Here is a 15,701-nt window from a genome sequence, read left to right as displayed (position 1 = left end):
TCAAAATATGGATATGATAATATTAATATGAAATCATTACCTATTTTTTGAGTGCGTTTTGACTACGAAAAATTACGCCTTTCTGCAATGGTAACAATCAATCAATCGTTTTTTTATGGGATAGTTTCAACGTTAATAATTATTTTAGCTCTGAACGGAATTTGATGGTTTGCATTTCAATCGAATAGGAAATTGTCTACAATTTTTTCGGCACGTTATACATTACGGTTCCCTAACTCATATGCCGATCGTTGTTGATCTCCCGTATTCATGATAATCAATTGGAATATATTCAAGACAAGTTGACCTCGAAATGAAACACAAATTTCTACATTACTCGAGAATTAATCAAGCAAATGAAACGAAATCTGGTATGTGGAGGTTTGAGCGTGAAATGAATAATTCTATGGTGGTTTGATGCTCCTCCCCCTTCTCTTAGGAGGGGGCTGCCATTCAAATGAAACTAAAATTTCTGCATTACACTAGAATTAATCAAGCAAATGAAATCAAATTAGGCATATGGAGGTTTTAGGGTGCAATAAATGTTTCTATGGTGGTTTGATACTCCTACCCCTCTCTAAGGAGCGGCTGCCATACAAATGAAACACAAATTTCTACATTATTCGAGGATTAATAAAGCAAATGGAACCAAATTTGGCATATGAAGGTATCAGGGAGCAATAAATATTGTTATGGTGGTTAGACACTCCTTTCCACTTTCTCAAGAAGGGGGGGGGGGGAGTTGCTGAACAACTCGAGAACTAATCAAACAAAAGGAATCAAACTTAGCATATATTGGGTTTAGGGATCGATAAACGTTTCTATGGTAGTTCGACACTCCTTCCCCTTCTCTAACAACAAACGAAGCTCAAATTTCCGCATAACTCGAGAACTAATCAAGCAAATGGGGCCAAATTTGGGATGTGAGGGTTTTTGAGTACGAGAAATGTTTCTATGATGGTATGACACCCCTTCCTCCTCTGGTAGGGAGAAGGGGCCCCATAAAAATAATGCATATATTTCAGCTAGACTTGAAAATTGAAAATTTTCGAAAAACTCTGACGGGAAATGGGAAAATTCAAAAAATATAACTCGCTTGTGTTCTACAATTACATATTGACAAGCGTTGTCAGTCCATTTGATGTTTGCGGTAACGAAATTGATCTTCGTTCGAAAGTGGAAATGGATTTTAATGTGATAAAGTGCACTCCTATATCGTCTTCTATCTATATAAATACAGGGTTTTCCATTTCGGGCTTCCAAAAGTATACAGCCCTGCGCTGACAACCGTTTGACATAGCTGTCAACCAAAGCGTCATATCGTTAGTTGAATGTCTGCCATTTTACAATATGGATCGTTTTAGCATCGCACAACGTGTTAATTTTGTTAAATTATACTATAAAAATGTCGTCATGGACGGCCTACAGAGCACACAATCGCTAATGTAGTGCGTAAATTCGAACAAACTGGATCCGTAGCGGATATTGTGAAACCTGTGCATCATCGTAATGTGCGTTCGGCCGAAAATATTGCTGCTGTTGCTGCCAGTGTGGAGGATGACCCGAATGTTTCGATTCCACGGCGTGCTCAGCAATTGGGCTTGTCAAACACATCATTGTGGCGAATTTTGCATTTGGACTTGCACCTACATCCATATAAAGTCCAACTGGTACAAAAATTAGAGCGTGGTGACCATGGAATGCGTCGGGCATACGTCGATTGGGTGAACGAAATACAGCAGCAAAATGCTGAATTTTCGCATCAAATTTTCTTCAGCGATGAGGTACATTTCGAGCTCGGTGGCTATGTGAACACCCAAAATTTCCGTATATGGGGCTCAGAAAATCCACACGTGATTGTTGAGAGGCCATTGCATCCGCCAAAAGTCACTGTTTGGTGCACATTATGGTCTGGTGGAGTCATCGAGCCGTATTTCTTTGAAAATGAGGACGGCGAGACGGTAACTGTGAATGGTGAGCGCTATGGCCGCATGTTAACCGATTTTTTTTGCCACAAATTGAAGATATGGAGACGGATGACATGTGGTTTCAGTAGGACGGCACCACGTGCCACACAACACGACCGAACATGGCCATATTGCGAACGAAATTTGATGGACGCATAATTTCGCGTTTTGGTGATGCCAATTGGCCGTCCAGATCATGCGATTTGAACCCGCTAGACTTTTTTGACGTAGAACTACGTCTTTCATTAAGGGTGAAACATTAAATCAGAAAACAGGTCACGTTTTTATGAAATAAAGTTAACGTTAATAACTATTTTTGCCGCGAACGGATTTTGGCGATTTACATACTAAACGAATCAGAAATTCCCTAAGATTTGTTTGATATGCTATACATTAGAATCCCCTGGTTTGCAAATGGTTAAAATTCATGAAAACTTTCAGCGTTTCCATTTTCCCATACATTTGTTCTGTCCATTTGTGTGCTTTCCCGAACAGAGCTGTTAATAACGAGCAACTTATCGACGACCAACGGAGGGGAAATCGTAGGATTTGAAGTCTCCGTGAACAAAGGAAAAGTAGAAGAATGAAGGGGAATACTTGCCTAGAGTATAAACAGTGAAGGCCAACTTTCATTCGGCATCGGACTGTTGAGCAATCCAGTTCACTTTGCTTTCGCTGCGCTTCGATCTAAGATTGGACCCCACCAGTGGTAATCCAACTTAGATATCGTCGTGTGGTTTTTTCTTTTCGTTTTTCGCGTTATTCGTGTCGTGTGTTTTTCTTCTTTCCGCGTCATAAATTTGACGCTTCGCGTAGTGCGTGATGAGCAAGAAGAAGAGGAAGGCAGGCTCAAGCCCTGCAAAAAATGAACGCATTGCCAGGGGCAATAAAATTTCAAGGCAAGCGTCATCTAATGATGCACGCGATGTTGGTGCAGTGAAAAGCGCTCGCACTGAACCGAACCTGTGTGAGCGTGACACCGCATCGAACAACAGCGAAATAGGCGATTTCGGCGCGTCGGTCTAAAATGTAAACGCCGTTACCCAGGCAGCAGCCAAAATCAAGCTCCCCCCGCTGGTGGTGAAGGCGGTCGCTCTTGACAAACTCATCAGCGAATTCGCATCGATGGGCGTTACAGCAGAGTACAAGCTGTGTGGCATAATTCAGACTTTTTCCAAGCAGTTAACATTGATTGTTTTCCGTCATCATAAGGGCTTCGTTGGTGCCTTGGAGAATGCATCAATGCATTAAACTGACGTTATGGCGAAGCAGGCGTTAAGGTTGTGCGCCAAAAAATTATTTGGGGTAAACCAAGCATTTTGAATGTCTTACTGGAATGTTGAAAGTTATTTGGGTTCGCGTACCAGTCGCAAATATGCCTTCAACTAGGATTGCATTTGCGCTAATCTTGATCATGGTGAAGCATTGCTACTGTTTTCGAGGTTAATATCAACAACCTCGAAAACAGTAGCAAAAGAGTTTATTTCGATTGTTTAGTCACCAAGAAAGTAAATGTCGTTCTGGAATTTTGTATGTGATTAGGTTTCGCTTACTAGTAGCAAAACTTCCTCCACTAAGGGTGACAGCTGCGCTTCTCTCGAGTATGAGGTGTAATGCAACTTTTTCGAGGTCAGTAATATTAACAGAAACATTTCTTTTGAGAATAGCGCAAAATGATGAGAAGTGTTTTATATTCCTAGTAGTTTCAAGCCACCAATGTATGGCTCTGTATGCATGCTATGGCGAACGCTTGTTTGGCGCTTGGTTTACGTTGTACGAACGATTCCTAGAGGTGCGATTCCACTGAGGCAATACTAAATAACATGTAGCATGATATTTGATACTTGCAAGTGTTGTCATTGTTGCTGTTTCCATGCGGTGCCAAAGATATATCGATGTAGTTATGAGATGTGTAATAATGGTACATGTATATAATCGACTGTAGCCGAGTCTATGCCTATTGCGAAAAAGGCCACCAGAATAGCGTTCGAGGTAAATTTTCAATGCATTGACATTGCGACATACGATCAGTGTATTGTTTTACGAGGGTAAGAATGAATCATCAACCAATTATCGTCAACTGATTCTACAATGAAAAAAACATCTCAGATATTATTCTACGAAAGCAGTTGTTTCTAAAATTTCACAACATTATAGAATAATATCCGAAGGTATAAACCAGCGACTTATATAAAATAACAGCGTAGTTCTACGTCAACAATGCGGTCGTATCTTGGACACAACCTCCTATAATTTTATTGTGAGGTTATGCGAAAGACCGTGTCTATGCCAACTCTCCGCAAACTCTTGAACATTTGAAAGACAACAATCGTGAAGTTATGACCGAGATACCGCCCCATATGTGCCGAAAAGTCATCGAAAATTACCTGTTCCGGATCAAGGTGTGCGAGGAAGCCCTAGGTGGACATTTGAATGATGTTGCCAAACTTTAATTTGAAATAAAAGTTTCATTGAAATTCGAATTCTAAGTGTGTTTTATTTCAATTTACTTTCGGAATTTAAAGTTGGAAAACCCTGTATAAATGGATCGCCGAATGTGTTGATAAGAGCAAACTAGAGAAAGGAATTGTCCAATTTAGGGCTGTCTTCATTCAATCATATTTTCTGCATCAAACATTTATTCCATGAAACGGAGAAACATGCTATTTGTAAATGGATGAAAAATCTTGCACGAGAATTGTGTTTGAAAATAATCTGATGTTATAATGTCGAGTTTTGGTAGAAGTACTGAAAATTTATAGTAAAAAATAATTTCAAAGGGTAGATTAGAAGATCAATCAATGAACAGTTCTGCGATTGGACCCATGAACGTGTGCTTAGTAAGAAACGTGGATGTGATAACGAAGAATAAATTTTGGGCGGGACGAAGTTTTCCGGGTCAGCTATTATTCTATAAAAACAGCTGGCAATCCAACAAAATTGTGACGATTCTTTTTTGTCACGATGTACATACATGCAATATCATATCAATTTTCGGAACTAATTCCGAGATGTACCGATTTATCGTTGCTTTCACTTATAGTATACAATATTTTTGGACCACATTTCATTGAACCGAGTCCGGATAATAAGAGCCGAGCTTGGATCATGCGTCTCCACCAAAACGCCCTTCGCAAATCACTCATTCGACCGGAACATAGCATGCTACTTCCGCACAGCGGAAGCAGATTATTGAAATCTCCGGATTGTCATTCCCAAAGCACCGAGAACGTGTTTGTGTGTGAACGATTCGAGAGCGACTCGCAATCGCTTATCATAACACTCAATGATCCCAATCATTATCATCATCACAGCTCGGCAGCCCGCACGAACGGCAAGGACGAGGAGACGGAGCATACTTATTCTCTCGCGTCGAGAGGAGTTCTCTTGCCATGCTATGCCAACATCGTCATCATCATCTTTCGGCTTACGGTGGCCAGCTTCCACTTTGGTTAGTCTCTCACGGGCTGTCGTCGCGGTGGGTTCGGTTCGTATTGGCGCCGGTTCAACAAGATCGGTTCAACTTTCTTTTCTAGTCCTTCGCAGAAGCTTCGGTACAACCGGTTACTCCAGTAGTGGTATTGTTATTATTGTACGCTGGAGCCGATATAAAAAAGGAAGAAGGATAGCAGGAAGTGAGTTTTTGAAAAGCGCGTACGTGGGTGGCGTGGTGTGTAGCAACTGAGTGGTGGGCGGTGGAGAAAAGGCCACAGCTGTTTTGTGTGAGACTGGATATAGCAGAGGAATCGCATCGATTTCGAACCGTACGTTACTTTGTAAGCCACCGAATACAGTGTTACACAAAAAATATATATTCTATCGATAGTGTGCAAACATAAATGTAGCCAATGCAAATTCCAATGTTTTCCGGGAGATTCTCTCGAAGCGTGTATAAATATTTTTGTCACTTGATGGCTTCGTGGCGAGAGCGAGCGAACAAACGAGCCAGCACTGGGGCTCGTTTGTTGAATGAAAATTCCAATTAGGATGATCACCTCCCTTCCGGAGGATGGGAACAAGTGACCTTTCGCTGGTATTGGTGAGCAAACATAGCAAACAGCGATGCCGCTGGTGGTGATCCGGCTGCTGCTACTTCTGTTGCATTCCTTCGTCCAAGATTCGCCCGGCTCCACATAGTCTGAGCGGTTTTACGATTCTCGTGCCACCCACTCACTCTCTTTCTCTGGCGCACACACACCTGGGTTTACTGCTGCAGCAAACTGCGGCAATCAGCCAGGATAGTGTTTATTTACAAAGTGGAAGCGCAATCCACTTGCCGCGCTGCCGAGAATTGCTGCAGCTTTTTACAGCTGGTGTCATTTAGGCGAAGGCTAAGGAAATATTAATGAGGCAAAACAATTTTCGTGATGGTTTTTCTACCGCTGATGTTGTTGTTGTTGTTGTTGCTGGGGCTGCTGCTTTCTGTTGGATAGAGAAGTCGACAGGCCCGGAAGCGGAACTTAGTTTGCGAGATCATCACCGGATTATGCTGTCTGCTCTGTTCGTTGGCGCGAAGCGAAGTGTTTGCGTTCGTGGAAGAAAGTCAAGTAATTGTGCTAATCAAACGTAATCCATTGCGCGCCAAATTGAATGGCTCGTGTCAGCGATATCGTCAGTGTTTGGGGGTGGAAGGAGACGGAGTATAGGCGGTAGGGTTTAAGATGATTCCGACCGGTAATTAACGCTGTGATCTGTAAGTGAAACAGTGTTATGCGTACAATGTGAATTCAAATTTGTGAATCAATACATACTGAATAAGAATGCGGAACTTTAGACATTTCACCCGCTCTAACGGTTAAGCTTCTATCGGATAAATGAATCCAATGCTTCATTGGTATGTGTGAAGGGAAATATCATGAGAAAGGTTGGCTTCAACTTCTAGTTCAATTTTTTCATCATTATTTACTAACTCATCCCAAACAACATCATAACAAAGTAATATGAGCTATGTTTCTGAGTTATTTTGGTGAAACGTATAATTCGATACAACGCACAATTTTGAAAGTAAAATGTATCGAAGTTCCCCTGTGTTACTTTTTAGTGTTCTTGTGTGGGTGAGGTAAGTGAATAATAATGAAAAAGTTCAACTAGAGGATGATGTCGACCTCTCTCATGATGTTTCGCTTCATACTGTTGATTAAAGCTTAATTCATTTAGAATCCGGACCATAAAACCAGTTGTATCTCAGGATTGGTTGAAAGTACAAAAAGACGGGTGGGTAATGTCGAGGACATAATCGGAGTGACGTAGGACTATACAAAGGGGACAGCTTTTGTTAAATATATATTTTAAATATATTATTCTATTTTCTTCTCCTACGTGAATACCTACCTATCTACCTGAAAAATGGATTAGTTTACTGTTTACTCTTTATGAATATGTTGAGGGTGGAAAAGAACCTTTGGTGTTGTGTTTTTGTTATCACTCGATATTCCCATCTTGTTCGGTTAAACCTTCCTGTTTAGCTATTGCGTTTGCCACTCGCCACAGCTTTCACAGTTGGAAAATTTCTTCGTATCCAGCTTGTGACATATTGTTCAGTAAATTACATTTAATGCGACGTACCGGAGAAGCACTTTGCCACTCACTGAAACTAATTGTTGCCTTGATGAGCGCCGAAACGAAGCTGCTCTGTTCTTGAGGCGGGTTTTCTGATTGTCGTGAGCAGCTTTGCAAGTCAACTCGAGCACTCCGACAGCCGAAACTCTATAATCGCTGTTAGGTATACTGGTGCTCCGGCACCAATCCGTTCGGCCTAGTTACCCTTGCAGAGCAATCAGTGAATGCGACCAACAGAGAACTGGAGACCTGCACGGTTCGAGTGAGACTTTGCCTTTCCCTTAACTTGTCCTCCTTTGTTACGTCCACGATGCCGATGCCGTACAACCACACGGGTTTACGGTTTGAAAGAAAATAAGATATTTTTTTGGGTTCCGCGTGTTTTATACTCTAGCGGTACACACTCACAGGATAGAGACAAATCGGCAGACTCAGCCAGAGGGGCGAGTCCAACGAGACGAACGAATGAGCGTTAAAAGGGAGCGATGGCAAAAAAATACATTCATTACGATTTGTTCGCTCGTTGAATTCACATGCAGGCTAAAAAGGGTCCTTTTCAGGATCACAAAATTATCGCCACTCGCTGCAACTGCCTGTTGTCTTGATGTCCACCGAACCGAATGTGTTCTGTTCCGAATGCGGGTTTTCTTATCGTCGCGAGCAGCTTTGCCAGCTAACTCGATCACTTCGGCGGCCGAAACTATATAACGCCTGCTAGGTGGACTGGTGCACTGGTACTAACGCGCTCGGCCTAGCTACCCTTGCGGGGGACTCCAGATCAACACGGTTCGAGCGGGATTTTGCCTTTCCCTTCACTTTTCCTCCTTTACCATGTCCAGACATGGCTGCTTGGGTTGGTTTGTTGATGTTTTGTGATGCGAACCGATGTGGTGAACAGTTTGAATGAGAATGATCGTTACGGCAGCGGAGCGGGGATTTTTAAGCTGACTGGCTGGCTCGAGAATTACACATGTGTGAGACTGCGACCAATGTTTCGTTCATTTTTTTCTTTTTCCTTTCCAATCGTGCTTCATTCTATTTCGCTGCTGCTCTGGTTGCCCGTTTTGGTCGGTACGATTTGAGGAGCACAAAATGGACCAATCAAAAATGGGCACATAGTGCATTTTGACAATGCTTGATATTTCACAATTATTCAACTATTTATCTCAAGAAAAATAAAATGTTATACGTTATGATAGATGCGTAGATATATTTCCTAACAATTGATGCAAAAACCTTTGCGATCTATTGAGAAATGCTCGAGTTATAAGCGATGAATAAGCGTTCCAAATGTTGCATTTTTTCCTACTTGTTCAGTGCCTAGATTTCCATTTCACCCCCTATATCTTCCGGTTAGACGTAGTCCTACGTCAATAAAATATCTTAATATGCTTTGAATACCCTCTGAAAATTCTCTGAACTATGGCGGAAAAGGTTTCGAATTGCGCTACCGACTAAAGGTGAATCGGAATTCCAGAGTGAAGATGAATCGCCATTAGCAGTGATCGATCATATTCCGGAGTGGGCAAAGAATTTTTTCATCTAAAATTTTGAGTAACACTGTAACTCTGCCATAAAACAATGCAAAACAATGCATATCTGTAGTAAAATATCCTACTGGAATTCCATATGAATCAAATGGAAGAAATTAATCAAGTTGATTGGATTATTACTGGCGTCTATGTGATATCAACATATTTTTTTGGCAAGTGTTTAGAAAATCGTGAACTAAAAATGTATTTGGAAATGTTTTCAAATCCATTTATTTTTATTCGATTGGCGATTGCCAATCACAATTAGTAAAACTCAAGATCAATCTTTGAAGTTGTGTAGTTTATATTCAGATGCGAATTGTTCCTCACCTGGTCAACTGTAGAATGCGTGTTTCCGTGTTAGCAAACCAGATAGCCTTTATATATTCGTTTATAATGGAAAAACAAAAAAAATCATATACTCACAAGTATTTCAAAATTAAACTCATATGAAGTATGTGCTTTATTATGCTACCCTTTTCTCTACCATACAAAAACAATGGTCCACAACTGGTACAGGGTACAGCTAGTGAAATTTGAAATAAAAACAACTTAAGGAGGGATCCCGGTCTGGAAAATCGAAAAAATAGAACTTTGTTTTTTTTTTTTGCATTTTTGGGAAGCTTATGCCCCTTTTCGATATTTGATTTCGTTGGAAAGTTACAGCCAAAAGTATGACCTCACCTCAAGGGATATAGTATTACTTTACGAATTTTGAAACGAGTTTTTCTCGATACCGTGTTTTTTCAACTGGCGGTATCAATATCTTAAGATCTACTCGACCGATTCGGCTGAAATTTTTTATCAGCCTTTAAAAATGGATTATCTAAAGCGTTACATAGCCGTTTTTTGATATCTCATTTTTTCGATTTTTTATGAGCTTCTAAATAGCGATTTTTTATAAAAAATAACTCATTTTTCGCCATTTCGGCAATTTTTCGAAAAAAAAACCCCGATGTAACGCTTTAGGTATCGTCCTAATGTTTCAAAATATTCATTGGAATTTGTTCTACGACACCCCGTTGCTTCAGAACCGATACCACCAGCAAGGTATCAATTTTCAGACAGCATCCATCTACGCATCCAGCTGTCAACAGCATAATAATCATTATTCGTACACTTAAAAAATGAAAAATACATCTTCAAATATACCTTAAACAATAACTAAAATATCCGAGTTCTTCACTTTATTCGTAACATTCGAAAAAAATCCAAGAAAATTCATTATTTTCCAACCTTCCAGACAGGGGTCCCCCTTAAATGGAATGAAAAATTAAATGGAATTTAGACGCAAATCAGTTCTTTCCTTAATTATTTTAATTTAAAAAGGAAAAGTGTCCACGTGGACAAAGGCGGGTAGGGGTATGAGAATGTCCACGCTTGTCCACGGAGGGGGAGGGGGGAGTCTAAAACCGTGCTTTTTCTGTCCACGTGGTATGTGGACAGCCCCTAAGTGGAAACGGACAGAATAAAGTATTAACTGCTTGTTATTGACGGTACGGAAAGGTAAGCACACATTCGGCAGAGCAAATGTATGAGAAAATGAGAATGCTTCTTTTTTCATTAATTTAAACCGTTTAGTGTTTAGAGAATGGTAACATACAGCATATCAAACAAATCTTAAAGAGTCTCGATTGGTATGCAAATCATATTCTGATGATTCGTAGTGAAAATGGTTAATAACGTTAACTTTATTTCATAGAAACAAGATTTGTGTTTTGTGATTTGTCGCCCTTCCTAAAAGACGTAGTCCTACGGCAGAAGATATAATTTAAATCAGTTTACAAAGAACAAAACAGTATCAATGGATTCTAATTGTGACAAGTGAAGTCGCAGCAATCACCGAAAGTGGGTGTCTAATTTATGAATGATCTAAATTTCTTACTTACTTACTTCCGTTCGTTCCACTTAAGTTGAAGGTCCCGTCTAAAAATACAGCTGCTTCAAATACACCGATTCCGGGCCGGGGGGAGGAAAATCCTCCATGAAACCGATTTTTCTGTCACAGTTGTGTCACGGATTGTGCCCGACCCGAGAAACGACCGACCGAAAGCTCCCACTATCGCCCCTAACCCTGCAACACAATCTATTGTCCGCACCGAAACATAATACCTCGAATGACAGGAATATTGTCACAATACCGCAACAAAGTAGGCAAAATCTGTTCTCACCCACTCTTGTTGGTGCTCGTTCAAATGATGCTTTCCTTTCTCTTTAACAACACAATCATTCTGACTCTTTACCACCCACCACCCGCATCCCCACTCCTCCAACAGTCCGTTTCTGCTTTTCACCTTTTTGCCAACAGCATCACAACTCAAAACTAGAAAATTACTCCGGCCTACTACGACTCTACACCACTTGAGAAGCGTAATAAAACGTGACGATGAAGTAGAGAAGACGGAAATAAAGGATAGAAAAAAAAACCAGCGCCTGATATAAGGACACAATCATCACTCCTCGCCACCACCAACAGCAACCGTTGTCGGTATAGTGGCAGCAGAAGCAGCAGTGGCAGTGTGTAGCAATAACAACAATTAGCACAGAGAGGTAGTGTGAAGTGTCAAGCAGAGGGAATGGCGCGGTGACACCGCAAGTTTATTCATTCCGTCTTCGCGCGCGGAGGTGGCATACCGTTTGGCCTTGGATGCTCTTGGCGACGGCAGCCGGAGTGGTGACACAGCACACTAAGTGTTATATCTATTTCGTGAGTGAGAACACGGTCTGACATAACAATGGCAAGTGACACCGAAAACGACGGGTTGTGTCGTCCGCCTCGTCCGTCCGCATCTGTGTAAGTGGCACGAAATCTGTTAAAAATATAGGATTTTGCAACGTGAGGGCGTGCCGGTGCCGGTGAAAGGCCAACCTTCGCACTCCATTTAGATTTAGGTCCAGGACCTTGCGGGACCGGGACCGCTCGCATTGCAGTAGCATCAGTAGAGAGGGTTAGGGAAGGCTGTGGAAGGCGCGGCTGTCGAGTTGAAAACGGATAGTGCCGAAAATTAATAAAACACCGTGCGTCGACATCGGTGGGGATTCGCGGCAAGGCAGGTAAGTGGAAACCCGTGCGAATGGTGATGAAATTATCCCAACTCATTCTGGAGCGAACCGAATCATCCAAAAGGGTTATGTTTCTAGCCACCGGGGGGACGATTGATTATATCGGAGGGTTGGGCAAAACACTCCGGTGGAAGACCCCTCGACACACCGAACGCCACTCGGTCAATGGCGTGTGGAAATTCCGTTTCCGTTTGAATCTGTTTAAAGCCTGTGAGATGATATACCATCTGCGCCGTTGGCTGGGAAAATTCCCCGTCGATCCTTTCGCATGCTGCGGAGGGAGCTAAATATAAATAATTCGCTATGACTTGGAATTTGGGATTCCGAAATCTAACCCGGATAACGAAGCGGAGGCAAACCAAACAGAAAAAACGACACGCACCGTTTTGTGTCTGGTTAAACGTGTGTTCAGGAGTAGGTGTGTACGCGCCAAACAGGTGGAGGGAATATTTTATGCATGATTTCTTTTCCGTCCTGCCGACGAAGATGAAGAAATTCTCGGGGATGATGATAGCCCGATAGAGGAATGAAGGGGGGGTTGGATGAAAAATTTACGTCAGCCGAAAAAGGTGAAACAGTCGTCCCGGATATCATTTAGGTCATTCGATTAGGCAATATAATGGATGGCCGGATTTTTTCCATCTAAACAATTTCGCCTTATCACATCGAGCGGTCTCTTCGCCCATCTTCACTGTGGAACGCTTATCTTCCAGCAATTGAAGGAGGAAATGGGTGAAAATCAATCGAATCTTTTCGATGAAGCTCTATTCTGATTGTGTAATCTCCATTTGGTGCGAAATAGACCTAGAACCATGTTCCCAAAATGAACAATATGAAAAAAATTCTTCTCTTTAGTGAAAACAACAAAAAACCAACATACAATCTGTTTCCTTATTTCTTCCAAATGAGATTGATTATGCAATTTAGAAACAACTTTAATTTCATTGACATTAAACAAATAATACATACCGTTCTGAATCATATTTCGGACACTTGGTTCTAATATCTTGAAATTCTTAATGCACTGATGATATAACTATAAAATCAATATCACAATTGCTTCTTTAGAGTAATCCCTTGGTTTCACTATCATTTCATATGAGAACTACGTTTGAATTATCGGCAAAAATCTAACAACACTACTCATTATCGTTTGTGTTTGACGTTTGCTTAGCGTGAACACGTAGAAGTTATCCGTTCATCAATATTTAAATTTCTCCCGTGTTTCATCAGTTCTCATCATTGTTAACAGTAAATTGGTGATTGCTTGGTAAGTGTTTCGCAGGTGACTATAAAATATAATCAAGTATAATGTAATTTTCGTCCAAAAAATTACAAAATAAAGTGTCCGAAATTTGAATTCAATCTGTCCGAAATTTGATTTAGTGTCCGAAGTTTGATTCTCATTCGCTTCATTTGAAAAGCATTTTATTCGATGATTTTTTTATGTTTTCAATCAAATAGTTACCAAAGTAGAAATATATTATACCATATTGAACCAATTTATTAAAAATATCAACCAAACAATACCTGTGCATAATGTTTAGATCTGTTTCCTACATCATATGCCTTAAGCGTCCGAAATATGATTCATAACGGTACATTCAATTTCTCGTTTGAATTACATTTTTCAGTTCTACAAGACTTTGTAACTGTAATAAAACCATTCGATGCGCACGTTACCGCACGCCAAATGCCAGGATCATCTCTGGACCGGACCAAGTAACATGATCATGATTTTTAGTAAATCGAATTCAAAGTTTGAATCTGTGTAGTTTCAGTAGCTTTCCATCATTCTCCTTAATTGTTTTGACGTGGGACTACGTCTAACCGGAGTATATGGGGGGTTAAATGAAAACCTAAACACATAACATGCAGGAAAAAATGAAAGATTCCGAATGCTTATAACTCGAACATTTCTTACTGGATCGGAAAGATGTTTCCATCAGTTGATAGGGAATATTTCTACGCTTCTATCGCAGTTAATAAAATACTATTTTTCATTAGATAAACAATTGAATAACTGTAAATTGTTAATCGTTATCTGAACGCCCTAACTGCCTCATTTTGATTGGCCTGATCTACAGTTTCCCTAACACAGCCATCAAAACCAATCAGCCTTGGGGAAATCGGCATTGCAAATACATGAAAGTATGGGGATTTTTGTTCTCACCAAAATGTGTTCCCTAACACAGACTTCAAAACCAATGAGCGTTGCAGAGCATGATTAGGCAAAATGTCTTTAACCATTTGCTGCGATAACGCCTTTTGATTAAGCAATATGCGTTCTACGTACATGTCAAAATCGAAACTGAGTGCCTGAAGTTCATCAAATGAAGCAAATTCTCGGTTCGAGAAGTACGTACACTTGAGAGATGCAAACTTCAGAAGGAAACGTAAAATAGAATAATCGTTTGATAATTCTTCCGTTCACATATTTTGTCCTAGGAATCATACCAAACGAAAAAGGACTCTTATTAAATTTACTTGTAACGAAGAACATAACCTATCACAATGAATTGATTGACCTTACATGACATTATATAATCTTTTTACTCACAAAGCAAATATATTGAATTCAAATGAATTCGGGGATTGTTTCATTTCATCAAAAATTTAAAGAATACAAACAAATGATTGCTAAGCTAAGGTAGTCCCACGTCAACCTTGCGGTTATATCATAGATATAACCCACCCATTTTTTTTCGACAGCTCTTGGTTACTCTTCAGTATCATTAATGCCATTCGCTTTCTTCTTAGTTTCGAATAGTTTTCGCTTAATCAGAGCCCAGTACTTTTCCACTGGGCGAAGTTCTGGACAGTTCGGTGGATTTGCTGTTTTTGGCACATATTTGACCTCATGTGCATTATACCATTCCAGGGTTGATTTTGCAAAGTGACAAGAGACCAAATCTATCCAAAACAACGCTGGAGAGTTGTGGCTTCTTATGAATGGTAGCAACCGCTTCTAGAGACATTCCTTCTCGTAGACATCTTTGTTGATAGTGCCGGTAGAGACGAAAGTTTTGGATTTTCGGCTACAACTACATTTGGCCTGCCAAACCATGTACATTTTGGGGAATTTAGACTGCTTCTTGGTCCGGAAACACTCGGTTGCGGCATTCCTTCGCATTGCAGTATAAAAAGCGAGACCCGAAAGCTGTTTGAAGTCTTCGAGAACATAAGTTGCATCGTCCATTATGGTGTATGAACATTTTTGCAAAAACTGGGTGTAGAGCACCTTAGCACGGCTTTATGCAGTGAAATTTTGCTTATCATCACGATTGGGCACCTTTTTCACTTTGTACGCCTTCAGTACATGCCTCTGCTTCACTTTTTGTGCATATGAATTTGATTTTCCAACCTTTCGAGGTTTGGATCCATCTGTCGGGAGCATACTTTTCAATTTGTTCCGTTTCCAACCTTCCGATCCACAGTTAAGCGCTGGTCAAACGATTTGCACACACTAAACACGATAAAGGGTGTGTCACATCAAATTGCATCTTAGAAAAAACGCTGTAGAAAATTAATTTTTAGGAATTATATCTTCAGCTTTCGCTTATAATCAGATAAGAGTGTA

General features: G+C 40.6%; 1 protein-coding gene across 8 annotated transcripts in view; it reads left to right on the top strand.

Annotated features, from left to right (window-relative positions):
* The first annotated feature begins 5,436 nt into the window (after positions 1 to 5,436).
* The window catches only part of LOC129766103 (heparan sulfate glucosamine 3-O-sulfotransferase 6), a 173,269-nt gene continuing 163,004 nt past the window's right edge, over positions 5,437 to 15,701 (top strand). The window contains exons 1-2 of one of the 8 annotated variants that reach the window (XM_055766587.1): positions 5,437 to 5,602; positions 11,884 to 12,112. The gene's annotated coding sequence lies outside the window, so the exon portion shown is untranslated. Of the gene's footprint in view, positions 5,744 to 7,864; positions 12,113 to 15,701 lie in introns of those variants that run through there. The other 7 variants (XM_055766583.1, XM_055766576.1, XM_055766565.1 and 4 more) reach the window with 7 other exon arrangements.

The sequence above is a fragment of the Toxorhynchites rutilus genome, chromosome 1 (assembly GCF_029784135.1).
Source record: "Toxorhynchites rutilus septentrionalis strain SRP chromosome 1, ASM2978413v1, whole genome shotgun sequence".
In the NCBI taxonomy this organism is placed as follows: Eukaryota; Metazoa; Arthropoda; class Insecta; order Diptera; family Culicidae; genus Toxorhynchites; species Toxorhynchites rutilus.
Note: the sequence above shows the minus strand (reverse complement) of the source record. Positions and strands in the feature narration are given on the sequence as shown.